General features: G+C 35.9%; 1 protein-coding gene across 4 annotated transcripts in view; it reads right to left on the reverse strand.

Moving 5' to 3' along the window:
* Positions 1-22641, reverse strand: part of HNF4G (hepatocyte nuclear factor 4 gamma) — a 94968-nt gene that overhangs the window by 37498 nt on the left and 34829 nt on the right. For 3 of the 4 annotated variants that reach the window (XM_074318748.1, XM_074318747.1, XM_074318746.1), the window contains exon 2: positions 19765-19819. The exons of the other annotated variant lie outside the window; for it this stretch is intronic. The gene's annotated coding sequence lies outside the window, so the exon portion shown is untranslated. The remainder of the gene's footprint in view (positions 1-19764; positions 19820-22641) is intronic. 4 annotated transcript variants of the gene reach the window in all.

The raw sequence follows: 22641 nt of genomic DNA on the forward strand, positions 1-22641 counted from the left end.
ATATATGAACATATTCATATATATATATATATATACACACACATATATACAAAGATAGATAGATAGATAGATAGATAGATAGATAGATAGATAGATAGATAGATAGATAGATAGATGGCAATAGGGATAGGAAAAGAGACAGAGACACAGAGACAGAGACCTGTATATTGAAAACTACAAGACATTTATGAAAGAAATTGGAGAAGACACAAATAAGTGAAAAGATATCCCATGCTCATGGATTGGAACTGTTAATATTGTTAAAATGTCCATACTCTCCAATGCAATATGCAGATTCAATGCAATACTTATTATGGTATTTTTTACAGGAATAGAACAAACAATTCTAAAATTTGCATGGAACCAGAAAAGACACAAAGCAGCCAATGCAATCCTCAGAAAAAAGAACAAAGCTGGATGCATCATGCTTCCTGATTTCAAACTATATTACAAAGCTGTAGTATTCAGAACAGTATGGTTTGGGCATGAAAACAGTCACATACATAGATCAATGGAACAGAATAGAGAGATCCAAAATAATCACACACATAAATATATGGTCAATTAACATATGACAAAGTAGCCAAGGATATACAATGGAGAAAGAACAATCTCTTAGTGAGCCAGTTCAATCATGAAATCTCAGCTTTGAATTAGAAAGGAGGTCAAAGGGAATGATAATCTAGTAATCAAGATCCACGCTACCTTGTAGGAATTGTGGAACATGAAAATGAGGTGGCTTGTTAATTATTCTCTCTGATTAGGTTACCTATTTCTACCCATGTACATTTAAATATTAATCAGAGATTCACTTCAGTGCAGTATTATTCAAAAGGATAAAATTAGAGAAGAGTTCAAGTGTAAGATAAACAGCCACTTAAAATAGAAGATAAGAGTTCCCTGCTTACTAAACATAGTATTTAATAATTACCAAAGCTGCTTGTAAATTTTATGATAGATTTTATTCTCGCTAGCTTATAAACTGAACTTTTAAGTTTATGAAATTAGTATCTGTTTGACTGAACTTTCACACTCGGATTCTTATAAAAACCACTACATCCTATATTTTCAGACCTATTATTATTTAACTTTTAGACTATATGGTTTCTAATAGGCCAGAATATTGGTATGCCGTGATAGGGGAAAAACAAAACAAAACTAGAATTGTCTATAATATATGCCTGATCTTAAATTGCATACGTAATCATTTTTAGAGGCACACCCAGGTTTTCAAAATGCAAAACACTTTCATTTTCATTAAGAGAGAAAAGTCACTACACTAACCAATTTTAGAAATGCAATTTTACCTCCAAGAATGTTAAACTCTGGGGATGTCTTTCCCTAATTAAAAAAAATAATAATTAAAATGCACTGTGTTAGTTATTACAAACAGACTGTCAAGGGTCATTCCACTTAAATCACTGAGTAGTAAGCAGAGTTAATTATTCAGAGTCCATGTATCTACAAAATATTTAAAATGTAACTAGGAGTGAAACTGGATTCATCATATTCTTCCGCAGACGATTTTTAAACTAGATGAAAAAGTGGCAAGAATCCTCAAATATGTATATTTGCAACTTGTGTATCATTACTTTTCGCAACTCTTGTCTTTTAGAGCTTGCGATAGAACTCACGCTAACATAAGGCCCTTTTGTATTTGTTTATAAGTGACAGGACAGTGAAACTTACTCAAACCCACTGCAAGATAAAACGACGTTCTTACATGGTTTTCTTTAACTCTGCACATTTTGGTAAATGAATGCAATTTCAAAACACTGTGGTTTGGGGGTTCCAAACCTTTGAAATTTTGTACTGTTGACCTGGTGCTGGGAAAAGGTTAAAGAATGAGATAGAGAAGCCAGTTCATGGTAGACCATGGACAACCCCAAAATCACATGGAAATTCCACAGTTGTATTTGGAAGCAAGAATGTATGGTACAAATCAGAAAGTCACAGCTGGCACGGAGCTTAGAGACATCTCAGGCTAATGCTTCATTTGCGGTTGAGGAAGCAAATTGGTTAAGAGACTTGTCAAAAGTTCACCAACAAGTTAGCAGAAGAACTGGGTTTAGAAATCAGTAACCACATGTTATATTTAGCGGTAAAATCACCACCTGCACTCAGAAACTAACCTATTTTCAGAGATCTTCTCTCTAAATCCTAATAAACTATTGATAAAATCCCCTTAAAAGAAAATACCTAAGGGATGGTCATTGTAAGTGTTACAAGTTGAGTATGTTCCAGATACGAGTAGAAATTTCTATAACCACCTATGTTAATGGGTGGAATTATGAAATATCTACCCTGCTTTCCACTCATGAACTACCAAATATGATCAGCATGATTCAAAATCGCAACATGAGAGAAGTCAGAATCTCAAACTAGCCCCCACCATTCATAACTCACTGTATAAGATCCCGGGGTTACTTACATATAATGAGACCATTTTAATTTGTAATAAAAACATCAAAAACATAATAAACAAATCATAATCAGCAGAACATATATACACAATTTAAACAAAGGGCAATATAAAGAAAACTCACATATGGGAAAATGTCCAAATTTGGTAATAATCAAAGGACATTAATCTCAGAATATAATTTTATGACTAGTTTATTTTTTAAATAATGCTATATGTTGCAGTTAATTGATATCATCCAAAGCTGAAAACAATGTAAACTGCCCTCCCCCAAATGTAGACGTATATGTACATACATGTATGTGCATGCATATATATATATATATATATATATATATATATATATATATCAAGAGCTATTAAAATACTTATAATACCAATAAAATGCTAGTAATACCAGTTCTAAGAATATGTCTTTCTTGAGATTTGATAACCCGAACTACCCTTGGTATTTTAAAAGCAAGCATTTTAAACTATTGTTTAATATAAAGGGTAAGGTTATATTTTCCTTTTTCTTTCCTGATCATGCCAAGAATTGTATTGGCTTTTAGGATTATGGAGGCAACTCAGGCTGGTGTGTTCTGAAAACAGTCTACAATCATTCTTATTGTCCTTACATCATCGGGAACTTTGTGCTTGCTGACTTTAAACTAGTTCCCATCCTCAAAGAGGATTACAGCTTGTGATGGTGTGATTTTCCCCTCTGGGCACACTCCCAGGAGCACACCCAGGTTTGTCAGCACTTCCCTGCACTGTGGCATAAGGCACTCCACCCTGTTCTGTCCCATTGGAGAGCTCATTTCATAATTCAAGACAGTGTAAGAGTTTCCGTAGGCACAGCACTGATTCAGTTGTCACATAAAAGAAACAATCCTCCAACTGTGGTGACAGTACCACACAGCAATGATTGTAACACATCAGCTCATGGCACCAGAGATCAGGTCGCATCTAGACCAGCAGCCACTGCAAGAATATCTTGACATCTCTCATTGGAAGCCAAAGACTGTACATTACTATCACTAATAAATATAATATATATTTATATATTATTAATATTATATATTATTTCTATTAACAAATATATATATTTATAATATATATTTAACAGATGATTACTCTTTACCAGGTCCTGCTTTCCGTTTCATCATGTTTAATACTTACAATAGCTCTGTAGGTGACCACCATTTTTATCTCTATTTTACAAAGAGAAAACTGACGTTTAGAGAGTTTAAGTAATTGATCAAATTGAAGTAGGTGATAAAACCAAACACAAATATAGGGCTACCTAATGTCAAACTCTGTACTTTTAACCAATGCTTTTGTTCATCACAGGGAATTTCTTTGAATAATGAGAATTATTTACCAGATCCTGAATTGCCCTTCCTGGTTGCACTATTAATTTTTGGTATCTGTCCAGAGAAAGTCTATGTAAAAATTGTATGTGTATAAGTGCGTTTGTGTACTTTTAAAATGCAAATAAATCATAATATACATTCTGTCCTACAAACATCTTTGTTTGTTTTGACAATATGTCCAGGATATATTTCCATATTATCATATATTGAGTGACCACTCTCTCCATGGACAGTTAGCTTGTCTCAGGGGTTGGCTGTTACAATGTTACTATAAATAGCCTACACAGGTCCTTGGTAACTATGTGAGTCTTTCTAGAGACAGTATCCCTGAGTCAACAGGTATAGACTATTTCTTTTTTCCCTTTTTGAGAAATAAGGCCAAATTACATCAAAATGATTATAAAAACTTATACATACACCAAGAGTACATGGTAATAAAATACTTGTCTTCCCACAACTTCATCAATGCCAAATAGTAACAGGCTTTTTTTTTTTTTTTTTTTTTTTAATTTTTGCTAAACTGAACAGTAGAAATATCACACTGCTGTTTACAATGCATTTTAAAAAATTATTTTATAAACCAGGCATCTTATGTTTAAAAGTTTATTTTTTTCCTTTGAACTACATGTTCACGTCCTTTTGCCCATGACACTGGTTGCTACTTTCCTGATTCATAAAAGCGCTTTATGTGTTAAAATTAATATTTATCTCAAATATGTTATAAATGACTCTTTTTGCCATCAGATTTTCTTCAATATCACATACTCAAATTTCATGATTTATTGTGTCCATATATTTTACTGTGTTTATTCAGGTATTCACACTAGGATTAGAGAACATATATTCTCTCAATTTCTTTCATTCTTTCTTACAACGTTTATAACTATTATATTTTAAATTTTACTTTATCTAGAATATATTTTGGCACAATACATGAAGTATGAATACGATTTTAATTATTTTTCTCTGAATGAATACTGGTCTATTGTCTACCCACATTTATTGAATAATTTACCTTTTAGCAATCGTTTGATATATTCCCCTGTGGGGGGTGGGGTAAATGTGTGTACTTTGGAATACATTTGGACTCTGTTTTATCTTATTGTTCTACCATGTACCAACTGGTACTAATTTTTGTAATTACTATGATTTTATAATATGTTTTAAAATCTGATAGTATTTATTATTCTTCCAGGGAGAGAGAGAGAGAGAGAGAGAGAGAGAGAGAGAGAGAGAGAGAGAGGTATTTAAATATATTATAAAAAATATATAAGTATATAGATAAATAGTAAACATGTATTTATTCATAATGCAATGGCTTTAATAATATTCAAACGTAGTGCAACAAGCATCACTAATTCCAAAACATTTTCATCACCCACTAAAAAACCCATATTCATTACTAGCCCTTAAATATCGCCAATCTATGTTTTTTCTCTATTAAGAGTTTCCCATTCTGGATATTTCATATGGATGGAACTGGACACTATTGTGTGTGTGTCTTGTCCCTTTCATTTAGCGTAATGTCTTCATGATTCATCCGTATTGTAGCATGTACCAGTACTTTAATCTTTTTATTGTTGAATAATATTCTATTGTATGGATATACCTTATTTTGTTTATCCATTCATTACTTGATGGAAATTCGGATTGTTTCCACTTTTTGGAAATAATACTGCTATGAGCAGTGCTATAAAATTATTTTGTATAAACCTGTATTTTAAATTATTTTGGGTACCCACCTGAGAGTGGAATTTTGGGATCATATGGTAAATCTAAGTTTAACTTTTTAAGAAATTGCCAAACTTTTTCCCAAAGCAACTGCAACATTTTTCATTCCATCCAGCAAAGTGTACAAGGTTCAAACTTTCCCACATCTTTGTCAAAATTGTCACAATAGGTGTGAAGTCTTAACTCACTCATAACCTAAGACTCTTCTTCTAATAAAAAAAATTTCCAAAGAATCCTATGGATAAATTCAAACACAGAGTAACAAAATCGAGGAACACAGAAATATTTGGAGAGAGTCTTACCATAGTGTAAAGAAAATGAGGATATCTAGGAAAGATCAGGGAGGAACCAGGATGAAAATAGACCTGATAATAGGAATTAAGATGAAAGAAAGATTTTCTGTCCTGAATTTATAATTCCTCTTCCATAGCTACAGGAAACAATGTTATCTTGTTCTCTGTTGAGCTACTTATTAGATATATCACTTACTGAGAGTTATACCTATTTTAACTTCTCTGTCATGTCCAGCAGTTAGGACTTCCTTCTACAAGGAATCAAATGTGATATCCTCTGCTTGATGAAGTTAAATATGTTTCAACAACACCCAAACACAAACACATTTCCTTCTGCCAATAGAGAGAACAGACTTGGTTTTAAAACTGCTCTTCTACTATGTACCTAAGGATCTTTGGAGAGCTTTACGGTGGATTCAGATACAAATACACAGCTCTGTTTGGTTCTTGGTCATTAAACCCTTCTCATCCACGCAGCACTTACATACCCTGTCACATCTAGTGGGAAACAAGCGAAACGATATGGGTGCTACTTAACCCAGCTATTCCACGTCATAAATCATTGGAACGGAGGATGTGTACTTCCTGTAAGAACCAACCACAGCCAACTGGGCTCTGAGTTACAGCCAACCAAATGCATTCCTTTACTGGCTTCTGTACCTTCTGTATACATCCTCACCCTAGCGCCTGTCCAGTGGGACCCTCCCTCACCTTCCGTTGTGGCCCCATCCAATTAGAATTGATTTTTGCTCAAATAAACTTAAAAATTTAATATACCTCAGTTTATATTTTAACAGTATAAATCGAAATAGACAGGTTTTCACACGTATTTTGTGATACATATCTCCATCTGTGTATGTATAGGCACACACATATAATTTAATCACGTCCTGGTCTGTCCCTCATGCATTTCTGGCAGACAGCAAGTCTTCAGGTTGCCACCTGTTTTTTGGTGTCAAACCAATCTTTTTCAGAGACCCACCCCATGCCTTGTTCCAAAAGGAAACAGGCAGAGACCGCTGAGGATGGGTGGTTCTCCTCTTACACTTGCTCAAGAGAGACCAAACGTATGGCTCATAAATCCAAGCAAAAATTGTCTTGCTGGCCTTCCTCGTGTGGCTCCTGTAAGGACGAGATAAGCCACTGTGTGAGGTCAGGTGGGACTGATAGAAAAGTAATAGACTTCACTGCAACCTGGGACAAATCACGTCACCTCTCACAGGCTTTGGTTCTTCTCTACAAAATGAGTATAAAAAGACTCATGTCATGAGATTGTTTAGAGACGTAATTGAGGTCAATTGTGTGAAAGCTTCATGCAACCTAGGAAGTCAGGTGGTAAAAGTTGGTTATTGTCAGATGAGAGTGCGACATATATTAAAATGTTGCACCAACGTTTTGTGACTCTCCAGCTCCTATTTAGAGCTAGAATGTGCATTGCATCTGAAAATACTTTCTGTTTTAGCCAGATTTTCAGCTCTGCTTTTAACCTTTCGTTATGTAGCTAGTGAAGGGACAGTAAAAGAACCTTCCATGCCGGACATGTTTCTGGCTGGATACAAAGTTTTAGAGAAAGCAATTATTTAATGAGCAGGATGGGGTCTAATTTCTAATGCTAGAGAGTGATTCCGATTATCAATGCTGAAACAATTTGGAAAGGGAAGAAACAAGTAGGTGGGAACAATAGTAGATTTCGGGGGGCAGGACGGGCTTCAGCTAGGCTTTGAAACGTTGGAATGATGTGAAGAAACAGCCACCCAAGCCAGAAGAAGAGCATGAAAACAGGTACAGAAAAACTTATATTAAAGACGACTGCCTTCAGTACACAGGGAAAGAATGAAAAGAGGTCATCACAATATACTTGTATGTTGGCAGAAAGCAGTGGACAAGAAAAGCAGCAAACCTTGCCTGGAGAGGATCACATTTAAAAAAAGGCTTAAAACATAATGGCCTTGTTCTCTAAAGCTGCTTGGTGGTCCTGGGCCATCTCTTGGCACCAACTTGCTGGCTTCCTCTGCTTATAAATCCTCAAAATGGATCTAAACCTGGGTCTTCTAACGGGTTTGTATTTCCCATCTCATTGAGAATTACAGTGATCTTAGAATATGTTTTGTGCTCTTCAAATTTCTATAATTAGAAAAAATGACATACAAGGTGCTTTGCTTTTAATGTGCAGTTATGAACTGCTTATTTTCTTTATTCTCAACATGTATCTATTTGTATTATATAAAAGTATAATCATAAATCTAAATCCTTAGCAAAAATTATATATCAGGAAGGTCATAATCATTTCACCTATCTAATATCTGTGCTTGTGCTAAGTCTTAATATTATCACACTTATTATTCCAATATGCTTTGGATAGCTATTATTACTGTTTTATTTTTATTGTTTCTTTTTATACTCGACAAACTGTTATTTAGAAGAAATAAGAATGACAAAAGGCATAAGCATAGTATGTGTAGAACAGCTCCTATTTGCAAAATGAAACAGGAAGGCAAGGAGTTCCATAAGAAGGTTATGATCAGTATACACATTGAGACTTTTCTATATATATGAGACCTGAGAAATCACAAGCAAGTCAGACAAGAAGAAAAGAGGTCTTTACAAGGTGTCCAAGCAATAAATAATTTACAAAGCAATTTAGAAACCTCAGCAGTCACCACTTACAAGGCTGTGGTGGGGAACGGAGTCTGTATTTGTGGAGAAGAGGAGAATCAATACAAAGAGTAAGCTGTCAGTTTTTTCTATAGTGTCAATATCTCAGACAGGCTGCTTTCACTGGTGCTTCTGTGGAAACAATTTCCAAAAGTATACTATTGAGTGACAAGCAGCATGGATTAAATGATTTACTTTAATCCCCTAACTGCACAAAAGGAATACTAGAGAGCCTGAGGATAAAGCAACCTATAACAATAGTGTGATTTTGGAATGGTTTATACTTAAGAAAACCCTAGTGCCACACAGCAAGTTCCATCCAGAACAACCAGTGAAAATGCGAAGTGGTCATCACGATAGACTTATATTGTCTGGCTACCACCAGGGGGGTCATTCGCAATATTGAGAGATCTGATTAAATAGATTTATTGGTTAACTTTCCCGTGTGTAAGTCATCAGATAAAATGGTAATTTGATCTTGGAAGAGTCATGAGCAGCCTTAACTCCCTTTTCATTGGGAACTGTGTGATAAAGATCTAGGAAGAATTTTTGAAGTGTGTCTTGTAAAACTCAAATGTAGTTTTCACACTAAATAATTAGGCATAAGAAGTACTTATCTCATTAAATCAGAAGGTTATAAAATGAAATTGACTCTAAGCATAGAGCAGCAGGCAGGTTCAGAGACAAGTGTAGCAGAAAACCACTCCATCTCTAGCCAGGGAGGAAGGTTTAACAAGGTTGGCTCTCTAACTCCACTGCTGTGTGAAGTTGATCTTTTAAATGAGAAGATGGGTTCAATTTATTTCTAGTCCCTTACAGCAATTACAAGTCTATTCTTAGAAACTTCAATCATTGTTCAGACCTTACAGTAGGGATTGATCATTTGTGAGCTATTGAGGTGTGTGGGAACATTTGGCCTTAAATTGAAAAGCTCCAAACTATTGGGATAAAGAACTAAGATGTACGCGTACATGTAAGAAAAAGTTTCTTTTTCTAGTTCTGATTCTGTCCACTTACTTGCCATATAACTTTGGACAATTTTCTCCCCCTAAGATTTAGTTTATTCATAATAAACAAAAAATGTTCCCTACTTAAGTTTTCCGTGGGTTCTCAATGAGATTACATGAAAAGTTCTCAGCACAGTGCCTTACATTCATTCATTCATTCATTCATTCACTCACTATGGTCTCCAACAAATATTTACTGAGTTCATTCTGTCCGTCTCTGTGCCAGGCACTGAGCAAATAAGGTTGACAGTTATTGCTCAAATGAAGCTCACAGGACAATAAGGAAGACAGACATTCAAAAGATACCATAAGGTGATGAATTGTAATCATTATAAGTAACATGAACTAAAATTAGAAAGTTATGAGAACATATAACTGGGGGACATAGCTGGTCTGAAGGGACCCTGAGGAACAGCAAACACTTTCATGAGAAAGTAACATTTAATCTGGAACCTGAAAGAGGCTTGACCAGGCAAGGAGGTAAACCAAGAGAATTCCAGAGAGGGCTCTGAGATGGGTACAAGCTTTGTTCATTGGAGTGTTCAGGTGCAAAGTTCAGATACATGTTTCCATAATTGCAATCATACTCATTATGCATTTGCATATCCTGTTCTTTTCACTTACCATTAACGTGTGAGCATTTTTCCATGTTGTAAAAAACCATGATTTGTAATGGCTGCTTAATGCTTCTCATCAAGATGCACAAAAATATACTTAACCACTCTCCTACTTCATCATTCGATATGTTTCTAATAATTTCTGTTTTAAGAAATGTTGAGGTAAAAACTCATATTTACTTGAGATTACTTTCTTGTCATGACATACTGGGTCAAAGGAAGAAATACTGTATATTTTCTAAACTTTTATTTCATTAAAAAAGCAAAAATTTACATTCTGAAAAGTAGCTATCCACTTGGCTTCCTTAACTTGAAACTTTCTTAACTTTATTTTTGAATCTTCAATATTATATGTAGTAACAGTAATAATAATAATAATACAGTTGTGATAATCCAATGAGGTATTTCATAAAAGTGTCATTTATATAGAAACTTGTACTAAGAGGTTAGTTATTCATCAACGATGTTAATTATTATTGACCAAGTATATTAACACAGGGATAATAGTTCTAAGAAACAATAACTAATAATACCTATTAATACCTAATAATTAGCCTGTTTAATCCTGGATATTGATATGATCAATTTTTAAAGGAAATAGCTGATGCATATTTAGTTTTAAAAACATCATCTCCTTTCTATTTAAATATGATCATTTTCCTTAGTTTTAAAGAGAGGAGACCTTTCCTTAAACAAGCCCACTGTGAGATCAATGCTATTGAACGTCAATGAAAAGTTGCACAGACTGTATACGTTTTAGGGAGAAAAAAAGACGAGGAACGTGAGCAACTGAGGTTGTGAGGCCACTTGGCGAGAAGCAGGGGGCAGTGTGACAAAGGCTGAGGAAAGAAAGGCCACAACTGCAGGAGTCTGGGTAGGGAGGAGCCAGACGCGGCCCTGGGCAGAACAGACGGATGGTTCTTTTTTAACCAGAGAACAATTCTGCTTACTTTGTTAATAGGACTGTTAGAAGGAAAAGGAGCTGAGCAGTACAGAGAGCTCTGAACCATCAAAAACTACTCTGTGTTCGAAAGAAAGTGAACCTCTGACCTGACCTATTAAGATAAAATTGGGAAATGTTTTTTATCTGATCTATTTGAAATAAATGAATAAATATTTTATATCAACACTATTTTTAGAAACAATCAATTATATATATATATGTATATTTTTAATAAAATGTAACATGATAAACTGTTGATTTCCTCATAATGGAAAAGACATTTTATCATAAACACATCGTTTCAAATTTTATTTTAGGACATCTATGCAAGTTCAGTTCCCATGTTATTAGGTTCAGAAGTGTTCAATCGTCACTCCTGAACCTTCAGTCACCACTGAATACTCTGTTATTTAGTCATAAGCAGAAGGGATTAGATTAAAATTTTAACTAGAATACGCAAAGTTAATGGGGGATTACTTCAAACAGGAAACCATAATAAAATGATGGTGTAAATCTGTTATAAACACTATTCTGTTATATAGAGAATGAAAGTATGAGTGCTTCAAATTTTGTTTGAATAGTTTAAAAATCAAACATATTTTAGATGGGAATATGGAAGTGTGATCACCGGCAGAGCCATTTTTAAAAGAATATAAACTTGTCAGTATTCTAGTGTATCTAGTGAATACTAAACATACTCAGGAATAGTAACTAAAAAAAAAAAAAAAAACAACAAAAACAAACAAAAAACTCTAATACAAATTATCTCTTTCAAGATTAACACAAGAAGTTTGCACTAAAACCCTCCCAAATTTCCACATGAGACTTTTGATTTCTTCTAGGCAACTGGCCAATCTGTCTGCCTCTTACATAACTAAAGTAGAACTGTGAATAGGTCCTTAATCTCCTACTTGTTAGGGAAGATGTTTCTATTATGCTGCAAAGCATCGAGTAGGGGGACACCGAGTTTAGGAGTAAAAGATTTTCCCTTTGAAGACGATCCACTTACACGTGAACACCTCCAGGGCATTGCCCCATTGCTCTTGACAGCCAAGTTTGCATGGAGTTGGTCAATACCATGGTTTTATTCAAGCTTATCTAAAACGGCTGCCTGAACATTTCCAATAAGACCTGCTAAATTTTGCTGAACAAAGGTGCAAGTAGGAAGACTGCTTACATGAGAGGATGAAGACACACGGACATGGGGCAGTTCAGAGGTGTGCACAAGTGGCCATCACACATTTTGTTTTTGTTCTTCTGGAATTATTTGGTTCTTATTTTTGAAGGTTCCCAAAAGTTAAAAATTCCACACACAAAATTATATGTTCCAATTTTTACTGACAGAAGTTGGTAATACCGATTGTGAATTTCCTTGTGGACAGTCTCCAGGCACCCCATCGAGGCTGTGTCCCCTGTTGATGAAACAAGTGCTCTCCAGGGAATACCCTAGGGTCCCACCATTACCTCTTATCCATCCTCCTGTCTTGCCAGCCCCTGTAAAAATTAGAGATGGCAACTCTTCATGTACCTATAACCATGATAGAATGAAGAACAGGTAAGTAAGGGCCTCGGAAACAATGCTAACATACTGTTGTTGGAAAGAGAGTTTTTCCCTGGCTTAATAAGTCCATTCATCCACACAGATGGCTGTAGAATCGGACCTTGAAAAACAAGTAAAATTGTGACTGGTGAAAATGGGCAGATGGGTATTCCATGAAAAGTCTGGAGTGTAAGGCAGTGGTAATTTGTGTGTCTGACTCTAGCATTTAGGAATTCTAGAATTAGGAAAGAAGAAACGTTGAAGGGGGAAGGAACCCCAGATGTCACTTAGTCCTGAAACAGGGCCTGGTTGGGACCCCCACAAAACAGGCCTCACCTCTCCCTGCCCTAGAGCTTAACAATTGATCAACCCCCTCCCTGAGGTTTGAGCTTAGGATGCCCCTGTCCCAGTTTCCTGCTTTAGATAATAATTACCCAGAAATTTATGCTTGCTTACTGGTCACATGCTCCCCATGCTTGCTGATTACAATCTCTATGGCCTGGCATTCTTTCCAGGTTACTGTCATCACTGCTTCTGGGTTGATGACCACATTGGGGAGCCACATCACCAGAAGGAAGGCTGCATGCAGACCCCTGGAACCATCACGTAGCCTCTGGAGGAACGCCCAGATTTTCCCTTAAATATCCCAGGCTGGTCTGAGAATGTGAAGGCAGTTTTTGGAGGTGTTAACAGGCTACCTTCTCAGACCACTGGTGCTCTGATAATAAACGCTTATTCTGTGACCCAACTCCTGTGTCGGTCTAGTGGCCAAGAGGCGCAGGCAGCATGAGTCCCAGACTCGTTTGGCCTCCGGTTTCAGTCCAGAGTTTTTCAATTCTCTACCTTATGGAAGTATTTTCTAAACAAATTTCAAGCATGCTACCAAGAGGTAAAATGCAAAGTCAGAACTGTGTGGGAGATTAAAGCACTCCCAATTTATAGGATTTGGCAGAGCACTGTTTGAAAGCCAACGACCTAATTCCATCCTCTGATGAGAAAGTGAGCCTCAGAGAAATGAAGTTACTGATTCAAGGTCATTACTAGGGTTGGAGACCAAGAATCCTTTACTTACTTGCAGTAATATCTAGAACACTACCAATTACTTCATCTGTATTTTCTAGCAAAGTTCAGGAGAAATATGGGAAAATAATTCCGGTATCAAATGTCCGTATGAAGAAATTAATCGTGGTGGCTGATTTTTGTTTTATTTTAAAGGTTGTCTTTATCATTCACCCTTGGTTTCACTGATGAAAATTATTTTTTAATGTAAAACTGAAAATCGGAAGACCTTTAGCTGCTTATCAAAGTGCAGTCACGCTGCAGGATTTGACACTTTCGACACGCAATATACTAAGTTCTATCATGACTGCACACGTGTACAATCATAGTGTATCCTGCTCAAAGAAGTGAAGATTATTTTCTCCAAATTTAGATTTAATTTCAATGCATATTAGATGCTTTTCGGTTAACCCATCAAAGCTTTGTAGTATCATTAATTCTTGATAATTTTTTTATTACTTAGTAATCAATAAAAAATGTCCTTATTATCACAAAAACAAGCAAAATATTACCTATTAGGCAGTTAAGCCTGTATTCATTCAATAAGAATTACATTGTTTTTAAATTGCACAGGATTTTTCCAAAAACAAAACTTATCTAAACACTCAAAAACACTCAAAAACAATTCCTAAAACTTAGGAATTTTAAAGAATATGATTCTCATTTTTTTTTTCAGTTTATTGTAAAATGTTCCTTCATATCCTTGGTAGTTAAACAACTATAAAACATTTGTCACATTCCCTCTTGTTATCCAGTCTCTAATAAACAAAATGTTCATTCAACAAATAGTCATACACAGCATATTTCTTTATACAAAACACATACAGACGCACAAAGCAAAAAACATTCAAAACAAGTGACAGCCTCATTCATGACGCAGCCCAGGTATTATTTCTAGGCTGGGTGTATCTCTGATTATTTACTTTGCTGTGAGTAAGTGTATAGCTTTCCCCAAGTTCAAATTCTGGCACCATCATTTACTGGTTATGTGACTACAGGGAAATGTACCTAAATTCTTTCTGGCCCAATTTCCCCATATTTAAAAATGGAATAATAACTGTATGATCACTGAGAAGTAAATATGTTAACATATGTGAACTGCTTAGTGTCGTGACTGACACTTGTAAAATACTCAATAAATATGAGTTATTATTATTAGTCTGAAACTATAAACAAATGAAGGATTCACATGTTCTTTTTTTCAAAGGTAGAAGAAAATCCAGACATTCCATATGGATTATAAAACTAAAAAGAATGTAGTTTTTTTTTTTTTTTTTTTTTACCAATCTTAAAGAATTGCTTACATCATCATCAAGTGTTGCTTTTCTCCTTCCTTGTTTTCTTGGAGGGAGAAAAACTGCTGAATTTCTGACACCTCTTGAAATACTATCTTCAGGTTACTATATCCGGAAGAGGAGACTCAAAGTATCAGAGGCTGCTGAGCTGTCTCTCCAGAGCAGACTGCTAACACGCAAACCTCTCCGAAGGACCCAGAATTTGATTCCATGCAATTTGCATTTGAAAACCATGTTAGGAGCAAACTATGCAAGACATAAAAGGGTTGACTTGCACCAAATACAGCCCATTTTTTAGGTGCATGAATCTGCTGATTGTGCAAAAACAACCATTTCGAGCCCTTTAGGTAAAATGCCTTAGTTCATGAGCAAAGCCAGAAGATAGAATCTAAGAGGCCAATCTATCTTTTTTTAACTGAAATTTAATTTTTTTAATTAAAGTGCAGTTGACATACAATACTGTATTAGTTTCAGGGGTACAACATCGTGATTCTACGTTTATATACCTTACGATGCAATCCCCACTGTAAGTGTAACAACCATCTCAGGGATGATTTAGAGAGTTACATTTGAAAGAAGGAAAGCACTGTGCTTACTTAGCAGGTTCTAAATGCCAATTGTGTACCTGGCATTTGGCAAGGCCCTTTTCTCATTTAATCCTAACCAGATCTTCTATGCTGATGTGTGACTATCCCCGGTTTTATAAATGAGAAAACTGAGACTTGGAAAGGTACAGTAATTTGAGCAGAGACACACACTACTGAGAAGACCAAGATTTAACCTGAATTTATCTCACACAAATGCATTCTCAGGCCACTACAGCACAACTGGGGACCCCAGAGTCTAACAAGCTGCGTTCATTAATTTTTAGTCAGGACTCACAGCACTTGTGCTCTCAAATCAACGTGTAGCTTTTACTTTGCTAGAAATTTTACTGTCTTCACTGTAAGAAAAATACTTGTTAAAAAAAAAATCCACTGTACAAGACCTGGATTTTGGAATCCATAGAATGACAAGTTTAAGGACTTTACAAGGCCTGTGGAAGTATTAGTAAATCTCTCATATCTTCAATTCCCCTGAAAAGGTTTTCATCCTTCTGTCCCCAGAATCATCTGAATTTCAAAATATATATATATATAAGCTCATGAATCCTGATAACTTGTTTTAATAATTTTTAGAATGGTGCAAAGGGCAATACAAAGAAATGCAATGTCTAGGGGAATAATGAACTCTGGATTTTGGTTTCATTTCACTTGGATGTGGATTCTACTTAGAATATTTACATACTCGGAAAATAGGTGTTTCTCTCCTGCTGGGATATCCACTGCCTTTCTACTCCCTGTACTTGTGTTTCCAAATTTGATCACCTAGAAAAGAACCGTTCTTCAACTTCCATACATATAAAGAGACTTGAAGGATTTGATTCTAAATACACAGGACCCAATAGACAACAGTATTTCTTTCTCCCTAGTGTGACTTTAATAAATATTTTAGCACTAAAAGCCCGTGGTTCAAAAAATTAGCCTAAGAATCCTTTCGAAGTTTAATGGTAGAGTTCGGCCTCAGAAAACTCATGCATGCCTCAAGTCAAATGGTTTCTTTTTTTGTAATTTTAAGATAATATAAAAAATAAACCAAACTATTTAAGATACTTGAAGCTAAACCGGCAAATGCTTCTACGTCTCCTTATCAACTCCAGTAAAGGTGCCAGCAGTAAAACTGTCTAATTAAATCTAAAGCTAAATACTAAGTTTAATTTTATTTTGCAATACATAAGTATGCCAAACGACCAACCACCGCATTAAATACAACTTTTATGCTTGGGTTTTCAAACTAAATCGATTTATGAATATTAGAAATGCTAATACTTTGGGGTGTGGCACTTAATCCTCACTCCTGATATTTTGTTCTGTGAAATGCAGCTGTCCTCTGGCTTAACACTACCCACTTTACCTAGCCCTAAAGGACAGGAAGGGACTTATCTAGTAGGCACATCTGGGAAGACTCAACTGAAATGCATAGCCCCATCCAGGCCCTCTTTCCCTGGGGAGCAAGCTGCCTACAAGTTCCCACTGACGCTGAAGGTTTCACAGGAAAGAATCCCCACTTTCTGAATTCTCAATACAATATGACATGAATAAATTACAGTATATACAAAAACAAAACAAAAGCAAATTTTCAGAATTGTGCTTCATTACGTTACGGCCTCACAAATGCTAAAACATACAACCATGTTAAATTTGCCAATTAAGTTCAGCTTAACAAGTGTAAAGAAGCAACATAAGCCTGATATGGAAGTTGCTAGTAAGACTCTGCAACTCGGAAGTTCAACAGTTTGCATTAGAAACTGAAAGTAAATTAGAAAGTCACATACTAATTGCCAGTTATATAGACTTAACATATATATTTAGTTCTTTCTCTGTAATAAAAATTGTATTGTTATGGTTTATTGTAAATGAAAAATAAGACTGGGAACAGGGCATTTTCTTCTCGGCACTTTAATATAAAAACAATAAATGAATAAATATTGGGAAAAAAAAAACCTCACTGATGCTGTAGGTTTCCACTGCTTATCAATATAACTGATCCATGAGCCATTAGAGGGTCATAAAATAAGAAAGATCAATAAAATAATCATAACCTCACATGTTTATTTAGTTCTGAGACTCAAATGATGGACCTTTGTACCTCACTATGGCCTAGAGACAGTTGCATTACACACACACACACACACACACACACAGGCTTATCTCATACTCTCTTTCTCCTGCTCACATACACACATGTTCATGGGACATCTATCATCCCGTCATAGCTTTCCTTTAATAAACAACAAAGGCAATGGCCTTTTCATTTAAATTATAATTATGTATAATTATTGACCTCTGAATGGCAGATAAACCCAAACCAAAAAGAAACGCTCAACTTATGTGAACATAGTTCAGCCCTTTTTAATTATATTTCTAGCTTTCTGAACTTGTTTCATCATTATCGAGTTCATTTTAAGTAGTTTTAAGGACATTTGGATTTTGGACAAATCCAAAATTTCCAGAAAATATTCATCTTCTTTCTGTCTAACTTACACATGGAGAATGCTCAGTTATATAATTACTCTGGTGGCATTAGTGTACTAGACAAATTTACCCTTCCAAGGTAATCTCTTTAGAATTTTGGTGTCTTCTTTAGATTCATTTCTAACCTATGTCTAGGGGCCTTCTCTTTTGACTCTCCCTAGTTGACTACAAAGATTCGTACCTCCTCCCTATCTTATCAAAAGCCTTTTCCTAACTCTATTGTCCTAAAATTGTTCCCTATCTGGGCTCCATTTCATCACCCACTCACTTTTTTTTTAACCCCATTCTGCCCCAGTCATGCCAAGAAACTTTTTCGCTACCATTTGTCACCTGTGAAGGCCACCACTTCCTTCCCCTGTGCTGCGTCTTTTGCATGGTCCTCTATCTGGGCTCCCAGTTCCAATCCTATATATCCATTCCTGACAGATCGATCTTTCTAAAGTGTAGTTTGGTTAAATCCTTTCACTGTGGAGGGTGGAGACAGCTGAGGGCGAAGAAGATTCCCGGTGATCTTCCAATAGCTGAAGAACCATATGGAATCCTCTTCCTTTGGAAAAACTATCTTGATTGCTCTATTCTTTTTACTTCCATTTAACAAAACTGTTAAAGTCACTCTTCTTCCTCAAAGCATTCGCATGCCTGCCTCAAACTTTGGTATTCCCTTTGTCTCAAAACCATCACTTGCAGTGAGACATACGTAGTTTTAAATTGTGACTAAGTATACACATAAGGCTAATTATACATGTCTTATGTCAGCATCACATATAAATCGAAACAATTTTCATGTGTTAAAGAGAAAACCCATAGGCCCAGAATGGCGTCACTTGTGCACAGAGTCCATGATACCAAACCTAGATTTAATACCTAATCTAATTGCAGTTTCGACCTATCCCAGAAACATAACCTTAATCAACCAGCCTGGAATTTTGCACCAATAAGGTAATCTGTCACATGGGCCCTTTCCATCCCCCATAGAAAAACAGAGGCAATCTGCATGATAAAAACCCTCCCAGGTCTCCCGCAAAAAAGATGTCTCAGCCCCCAAATAATCCTTTTTTTTGTTGTTGTTAATACCTCCCTTCTTCCCATAAAAACCTTCCATCCCCTAGAAGAGCCCTTCTAGTTGTTAGATTGGCTTGACAAAGCCAGTTACATCTTCAGATTTGCTCAGTTGAAATTTGTTCATTAACACATGACATAATGACAGTTTGTAACTTTTTATATGTCAATCATGATCCACTAAACTTATGTCATCACCCCATAATGAAGACCAACCTACCCTTTAAACATCTGATCTAGATTATCTAAATCCTTGCTCTTTTTATAAATTTGATTCAGTTATATACTTAAGCCATTCATTCATCCATTCATTCATTCATTCATTCATTCATATTATTCAAACAGATGAGTAATAACCCACTGGAAGCTAGGTATTTCCGCATGTACTGGTGATACAATAACAATGAGCAAACAAGTCCCTGCCCTCATGGAATTTAGTGTCCATCCCTAAATGACAAAGATCAGCCCTGCTTCTCTCCTCGTGACATATTTACCTACCCTAGCCATTTCAGAGCTCTGTCATGCCACCTTACACTTGCTCATCTTTTATATTTCAATTCTATCTCCACAAATAGACTGTAATATCCTTCAAGAGAGGATATTTGCACTCTGTGCTTTCACTTAGTAAAGGGAACAAGAGGCAAAGGCAAAAACAAGCAAACGAAGGAACAAACAAACAAACAAAGTGAGTTCCAGCCTTAGCTCACCACTTACCAGCTTTGCAAGTTTAGGCCAGTCACTCAACTTCTCTCAAATTCAGTTCCCTCATCTGTAAAACGAGAGGGATGGGCTACGTCAGTGGTTTTCAAATTCTATGGCACAAAGTTTTCATGGTTCAGGGGAGGCACTAAAGCATGACAGTAAGTGGTCTTCACTCAAAAGAGGGGGCAGGAGTTTGGATCCCCATCTCCTGCCTCAACTGGAGATGACAATTTTGTTTGAAAAAATAAAGAGTCTTGAGGCTAAAATTTTTTAATTATTAAATCTCAATATTTTGCAGTCACATGCTTCATCTTCTCCGCTATACAAGATTGAGGTGGAGGAAGAAGAAAAAGGTAGGAAGAAAAGAGGCAGGAAAGAGGGATAGCAGGACGGAGGACGCAAGAAGGAAAAACATACTTTATTAATAAAGTATACACTACTATGTTTCAGGAACTGGGTTAGGCTCAGCATATGAGTTACCTTATTTTTTTCTATTCAACCACTCACAATACAGGGATTATTAGGCCATTACACATGGGGAAAATGAAGTCCAGAAAGGCTAGACAACTTGACCAAGTGCCCAACTGAGAAGCGGTGAGGCCAAAATCTGTTCGCTTTCCCTTATTCCAAGCTTCCCTTAAAAGAATCTAACATGGATATTACATTTGTTTTGCTTTGTTTTGTTTTCATTTTTCCCATATTTGACCTGACTTAATCCTCACAACTTAAGAAGTGTATCTCAGAATTATTCTTAATTTGCCAATTAGAAAACCAAGGTTCAGAGAAATGAAAGCGATCTGCTCAATGTCAAAGTAATTCAATGGGGCAAAGATTGAATTAAATACCTAAATTCATATTCTGTGCTCTTTCCATATACCTAATTGCCTTCTTGCAAAGAAAGAGGGAGAAATCGGGAAACAATAAGAGGGAAAGAGGCAGAAAAAATGGGACAGGTGGAGAATTATAACAATCCTACTGCTTACTTAAGAGGGCTAGTGAGTCCAATGATATCATTTAATGGAAAGCACCTTGAAAAATCTGAAACACTCTATCACTATAAGTCATTATTATTAGCTATTCAAACAGTGTGCACAGGAGATGACATTTTATATTTTTGTAAAATTCCAAGTGGTAATTGCAAATATACAGGCACTATAGAACAAATTAATTGCTTAAACATACTACAGAAACTCATATAAAAGGACAATCTGACACTCTTGAGATTATAATACAAGAGTTGGTTACATATGCCTGCTTTCTGTTCATGATATATAGGCCCTACTGTCAGTGAAATAATTCAAATTTTCAATTTTTCTTGGATTTCATCACAAACTCTATCAAAAGCATGAAAGTCAATATTTCAATATCCTTGCACCATGTGGAAGTAATAGCATGTTCTACTACCTGAACTCTTCAAGCATTTTTTATTTTGATTGTCTTCCCGTTACACTGAAAGACTGTCAGGACTTTATCAAGAAGATCATCCAAACAAACTAGAACATTATTAAGGTTCCCGCAGTGCAGTAACTCACCGAATGTATGAGTGATTAAAAGCCATGCTGTTGTGACAAGAACCATAAGGAGATCAGACAAGGGTGTTACACGTCTTTAAAAGTAGAAATTTAAAAAAAAGACTAGACTGGAGCATTATTTCATCGATATAGAAAGCCGTCTGTGATTAGATTCCTTATGGCAAATAATTCCCAAAGGACAAAAGAGTGGGAAATAGGATTAAGAGAGAATTACAGTATCATTGCTGCCCTGCCACAGTGCCAGCATTCCAAAAATTGATATTTAACATAACAAAATGCCCTAACATTAGTAAAATACTACCACGTTTGGAATGTATCATTGACTATCAGCACACCTTTTTGGTTCATTGAATTATTTGGACTTAGAAATGTATTCTCATTTCATTTAACATTCACAAAACTATTAATTAAATATTACCTATTTGCCAGACATTACACTGTTCAGTGGAAATAGGGTATAAAATGAGAACAGATGCTCCTTGAAGGAATGAACAATGTAGGGTAAGACAGAAATAGCTAAATTCATTTTTACAAAGGAATGGAGTTGAAAAACTGCCTACACCTTATCGTTAAATGAAATAAACCGACCTTTAGAAAACACAGTACCAAAATGTTCACTGCATTCTCTTAAGCTGAGAAGAACAGTGATTACCACCGACTTTATTTTCTTCTTTACACTATACATGGCATTTGTTTTTTATAAATGCTTTTTAAATAATTTTAGAAACAGAAGTAAAGAATCCAAGAATGAAACTCTTTAAGGTTTATTTGGGGAGAATTCTTTGAGAACCCCAGGAGAAGACCACTGAGTATGTAAGTCAGGCAAAGCCTGAGAGCACAGATGACATCTGAGCTGGCTCTGGAAGGTTACTGAGTGGAGAAGACAGTGGATGACGGCCAAAGTAGTGAGAGAATCATCTAGAAGAACAAAATGTTTTGAAATCAGCATTCCACGGTTTGAGTTGTGCATGCGGGCGAGGGGGTGGAAACTGGATGACCCCCAGGAGAGAAAACACTGAGACCAACCTGTAAAGGGCTTTAGATACCATCCTATAGACCTGTGGATTTCCTCATGTAGTCCCTGGGGAACCAGGACCCTAGCAGTGGAGGCCTGCAAACATGGGACACTATCAGATTTGGTTTTTGAAACATATTACTGGCTCCAAATGTCTGTGAGGTAAAACTCTTGCTTAAAGATGAAAACTTCTAATGGAATGAAAATAGTACGAGGGGATTTGAAGGGCACTTTGAGTTGGAACGAACGGTATCTGTTCACCTATTGGATATAGGGATAAAAAAGAAGAAAAACCTGAGGATAACCCAGAGTGATCTGATGATGGGAAATTAAGGGGCAGCA

The sequence above is a fragment of the Rhinolophus sinicus genome, linkage group LG14 (assembly GCF_036562045.2).
Source record: "Rhinolophus sinicus isolate RSC01 linkage group LG14, ASM3656204v1, whole genome shotgun sequence".
NCBI lineage: Eukaryota > Metazoa > Chordata > Mammalia > Chiroptera > Rhinolophidae > Rhinolophus > Rhinolophus sinicus.